The sequence below is a fragment of the Chiloscyllium plagiosum genome, chromosome 3 (assembly GCF_004010195.1).
Source record: "Chiloscyllium plagiosum isolate BGI_BamShark_2017 chromosome 3, ASM401019v2, whole genome shotgun sequence".
NCBI classification, from domain to species: Eukaryota; Metazoa; Chordata; class Chondrichthyes; order Orectolobiformes; family Hemiscylliidae; genus Chiloscyllium; species Chiloscyllium plagiosum.
The window spans coordinates 22,653,887-22,659,255 of NC_057712.1; the positions used below are offsets into that span (position 1 = coordinate 22,653,887).

The window sequence follows — 5,369 nt, forward strand, 5'->3', positions numbered from 1 at the left end:
CAATAACTTAGGGAATTTTGTAACACACTAATTGATATTCTGTGGCTAATACAGGGAAGTTGAGAACTATACCTTCTGAAAATGTTTTATATTAATGTTCCCGAACAATGTAATGACAGTCAGCTCTAAAATAGTTGAGAAAAGGTTGCTGTAAAACAGCATGTAGGTTAAAACATAAAAGCTAAGTTTAATTGCAATTGTTTGAATTATATAATTCTAGAAGGAAAAAAATCAAATGTGCTCAAAAAATACATGCCAAATATATGACAATTCACTGACAGTGTAAGCAATACCACAAAGGCAGGCATGAATTAATTAATAATCTAACTGCACTTGCTGCCACTGAATAAATTCATGCACCAGCAGACAGCAGCAAATCAATAAATTAATACAGAAGCATGTAAATTTTACCACTCCATCTGTGCACTTGTTAACCTACATTTCGTTTTGAACCCTGCTTTTGGGCAGAACAGAGAAAAGTGAAAGTGAGGTGAATATCAGGCGGTTTATGCAGGCAATAGTAATGGAATTAGGGTGTGAGCTAAAGATGTGATGAGAGCTATTTTTGGATGTCAAATTGGGACCAATAGACTAAATGATTTGAGCAAGGTGACCGAGCAATTTTCAGTAGCATAGAAAGTGGAGTTTAAGGTAAATTTCTGTTCAGTTCTCTATAGGAAAGCTTGGAAGGTAGACAATAATGAAAGATGGCAAAAGAGGCCCATTTTAAAAACAAAAGTCACTGAGATAGAGAATGAAGATCAAGGGAAAAAGTAGATAAACTGGAAAGATGAAAGGAGACCAAAGTAGGCTAGAGCTTAAATTGATGACAGCAACCTTGTTTTGTTATTGTAAAGTTATAGAACTATCTCTCTTTCTCACTCTCACTCTCACTCTCACTCTCTCACTCTCTCACTCTCTCTCCTGCTAGTGTCATTCATTCTCTGCATATTGGATCTTGGAGTCTGTACATATCTCTATAATAATGTAATTCCCAAACTTTCCTATATATTTTTACCCCATGTCAATTTCCCACATTCTATTCCAAATGAAAAAGAAGCGAACAAATTGCTGGTAATACTCATCAGGTCAGGCAGCATATATAAACAGACACCAAGTTAACATTTCAGATAGAGATGGCCTTTCATTAGAACATTCCAACTGTGTTGATTTCCCTTGATTTTTGACCTTTTAATCCCTCTGGGCTTATTCTTGTCCACCCATTTCTTTTTGAAAATGTAGATGAAACTGTATTTTCTCCAACCTTTAATGTTAGCCTGCTCCCTGTCCCTTATCTTTTTTTTATATAGTGGTATTATACTTAATCTCCTATGCAATTCTTTTCCTATTTCTGTTCTCTTTTGTCTCGTAGCCTGATGTTCCTCTCTGTGCTGATCTTGATGGTAATGTGCTATCCCTTCTCTTTCACTGTTTGGTGTTACTTTTATTCATTTCTCCCTTTCACCCTCCTCATACTGACATCTACAGAGGAACCTCAACTATCTGAATGACACAGGCAGGGAGTATTTTGTTTGGATAATCAAATGCCAGATAACAGTTTAGCCAAGCATGGGAACCTTGCGATCTTGTTTGGATAATCCGAAAATCGGTTTGTCACATACCAGATAATCGAGGTTCCTCTGTATCTCTCACCTCTTCTCAACCAGTGCCATTTTTGGATTAATGTCTATCTGTATCATATTTCCAGGGTCTGGTCACAATAGTGAACAGGCCTAGCAGGAAATTGTAGGTCACTGACAGAAATCTGTATAAATGACTTGGATGCAGGAAGAGAAAGTAAGGTCATTACATTTGCAGAGAAGACAAACATTAGTCAAATTGTTAGTGAAGGAACATGGAGTTTACATAGAGGTTTGGATCGGGTAAGAGAGGACAAAATATTACCAACTGGAGTACAACCTGGGGAAAATGTGAAGTAATGCCGATTGACAGATGAGAAAAGCAGTATATTTAAGTTGTAAATCAATCCTGGTACAAAGGGGTCTGTGTGTTCTGGTGCATGAATCATTAAGGATTAGTATCCAGGTACAACTAATGAAGAAAGAGGCACAAGGATTGTTATTGTTTGTTACAAGGGGAATAGAAAATTAAAGTAAGGATGCGTTGTTACAGTTGTATAGGGTGTTGATGAGACCACATCTAGAGTACTGTTCACCTATTTTTTTTAGATTAGATTAGATTAGATTACTTACAGTGTGGAAACAGGCCCTTCAGCCCAACAAGTCCACACTGACCCACCGAAGCACACCCACCCAGACCCATTCCCCTACATTTACCCCTGCACCTAACACTACGGGCAATTTAGCATGGCCAATTCACCTAACCTGCACATTTTTGGACTGTGGAAGGAAACCGGAGCACCAGGAGGAAACCCACGCAGACACAGGGAGAATGTGCAAACTCCACACAGTCAGTCGCCTGAGGTGATAATTGAACCCGGGTCTCTGGCGCTGTGAGGCAGCAATGCTAACCACTGTGCCACCGTAGAAAGGGTACAATGCCATTAGAAGCAATTCAGCAAAAGTTCACTTAAGATAACACCATCATCCTAGGAATTAGTTATGAGAAATGGTTGGAAAGATTGTGCATGTATCCATTAGTGTTTAGAAGAAAGAAATGTGATCTTGAAATATCTAAGATCCTTGAGTGGATTTGACGAGCAGATGCTGAGAGGATGTACCCCTTTGTAGGAGTGACTGTGTAATTAAGTGAGTCTCATTTACTGCAGAGATGAGAATTCTTTTCTGTTGGGTGATAATTCCCCACTGGAATTTGTCTGGAGAGGGGAAGTGTCATGTAGCACAAATAAATTCAAAGTAAAATCAAACAAATTCAAAGTAATTGTTCTTCAGTTTTTTAACTGCCACTTCCTAAATAGATGTTGTGCCTTCTCAATCCTATGTCTATATAATGTGTCGGTGGACCTGTTTATAAAAAGATTGTCATGTAACATTGAATCTTCCCAATCTTTGATAGGTTGACTAGCCAGTACTGTTAGGTTGAAGCTTGGGCGTTCAGACAGTTTATTTAACAGCTAACAAGTAAATGGTAATCTGAGCAACATTCGGTACCATGGCCTAGAAATTCCTTGATTGACATTCTGCATTAGTCTACAGCTTACTCCATTTCAAATTATACAAACTGTGGTGGTGTGTTTTATTTCACTTTGCATTCGTTGGATGGAAAATAGGGTTTTTCCTGAGTCGCAGGGCTATCTGGAGCATTTCTGATGCTGTTTTGGCTCAGACAATATTTAGGTATTATTAATGACTTCTATATTTGAGCATTAGACATCTTTCAGATGCTAATGTGAGAGTTAATACCTGTACAGGAGTCCCTCCTGCAGTTGTTTGATGTTTGAGCAGTATGTATCCCACTTAGGTTTTCTGATTCATTCTACAACATGGTTTCCCGGAATTTTTTATGGCATGCTTCCAACACAGTGCCATGGATGCTTCGCCGCAACAGTGCACATCTCCCAGAAATTCTTGGATGGTGCAATTCCACAATTTGCAAACCTCACCTATTCTTTATAATGCATAAAAAAGCAGTGCTGGCTAGTTTGTCAACATTATTTAAATCTTGTGTGCTGCGGCCTCTGCTATGGAGTCAAGCTTTGGGACTACTGGCTTTGATCAATCGACATTGTGCAGGTAGACCAATAAAACTTGATAATTGGAAATCCCTAGTCACCACTCGGTCAAAAAAGCTTTCAGCCAATTATTGATTTTGTTTTTGTTCTTATAATTCTGGGGCATAGTTGTCAATCACAAATCAGCTTTGCTGTGTGCCAATTCAATTTTCAATTACAGCCCGTTAACTTTAGCATGCTAAAACTCACCTTAATTCCACAGGTTTAGTTATTACTTGCAGATTTCTCTCGGACTAGATGGCAAACTGAATATATTGAGCAGGCCAGTCATTTTGTGAACTATGATATTTCAAGTCTTGTGTTGATACTAGTTACATGTAATAAGTGCACTATGGCATTTTGATTCTCAATCGCTTTAGAAGCGTCACACTATGGAACCCTCACTAAGAGAAATTAATTTTTTTTAATCAAATGGAACTAGCTAGTACCTCTAGGGCACTGAGCCACAATTGGAAAATAGAATGTGTAATTAGATCTTTGTTGGCTAGCACAGACACCATGGGTTGCATAGCTTCCTTCAACATCCACAAGACATACTAGCAAAGAGATTGCCAGAATTCCGTTGCTCCCAAGATGATGATAGTGTAAGATATTCAATTCATCCATGACAAGAGACTTTTGCTTGCCATTTCCTTTTTCCATGAGATTGCTGATTCTCAAGATTAGAATGAAGAATCCCTCCTCCATTCTTGAGAGTTTGAAAGTGAACTTGGCTATTGGATTTTCTCCAACTTTTGTTGATTGACCAATCTAGATCCAATACAGAGGAGACCAGCTGCTTCACATGATGTGCTGCAAATCAGTCTCTGAACCTATGACTATTAAATACCTGGTTTAACTCCGATTCAGTTGACCCCTTTCCCATCAAGAGCCTGTTCTAAATCTTTTCCTCCTGGGCCTGGCGTGCCCTGCCAATAGACCTGGCACTCACGTCATCCTCAATATCCAACTCCCAGCAATTCATTCTGTGCTGGTACCTGACCTTGCCCTGCTGGGCCCAAGCCTCCCTGCACCGTCGCTGGATCCAATGGATCTCCGACCCGAACCGAACCTTAGATTTCCCACTCTCACTCACAAATCCATCTGTGTCCTGGTACCCTACCCTCTTACTTGCTGTATTTCTGCTTTCGCAGCTGTCTGTGCAATACTGCATTTTTAGATTCCAGAATATGAAGCTGAGTGCTGTGAAAAAGGGGTGTGGTTTGCCTTCCCATGACTCTTCACCACCTCGAGGGACCTGTGTTTCTGAAGAAGCCTTAATCAGAATCTCCTGTCAGATGTGCAGAGCTATTTTGTGGTGCAAAATAAAAGAGCAGAGCAACCGTCTATGCAAGAAAATCCAATCCTTCTGTTTTAAACCAAGTTCTTTCTTTTTGCATTATGTTTTTAACCTTTGTGAACCTGTTTTTTGCACCTTCATGAACTGTGTTGCGATGAAGCACCTTTTACTCTAAATTAAGCCAACCAAGTATGTACTTGTACATATTAAAAATATAGGCACTTTAGTTTTAAACTAAAATTAGTTTAAAAATAGTAAAAGTAGTTTGTGAACTTATTTTTGATTTCTTTTTGTTTAAAATATTTTTTTTTTCCCTGAAGAGATCACTTAAAACTATGAACATATACCTTAAATGTCTTGCATTTTCAGCAGCTGGGTTGATAAGAAACTGTTATGCCTAGAAGCATTCTTTTACCA

General features: G+C 38.8%; 1 protein-coding gene across 1 annotated transcript in view; it reads right to left on the minus strand.

Annotated features, from left to right (window-relative positions):
• LOC122548598 (trafficking protein particle complex subunit 12-like) overlaps positions 1 to 5,369 on the minus strand; it is a 68,357-nt gene that overhangs the window by 34,159 nt on the left and 28,829 nt on the right. The gene's annotated exons all lie outside the window — the stretch shown is intronic.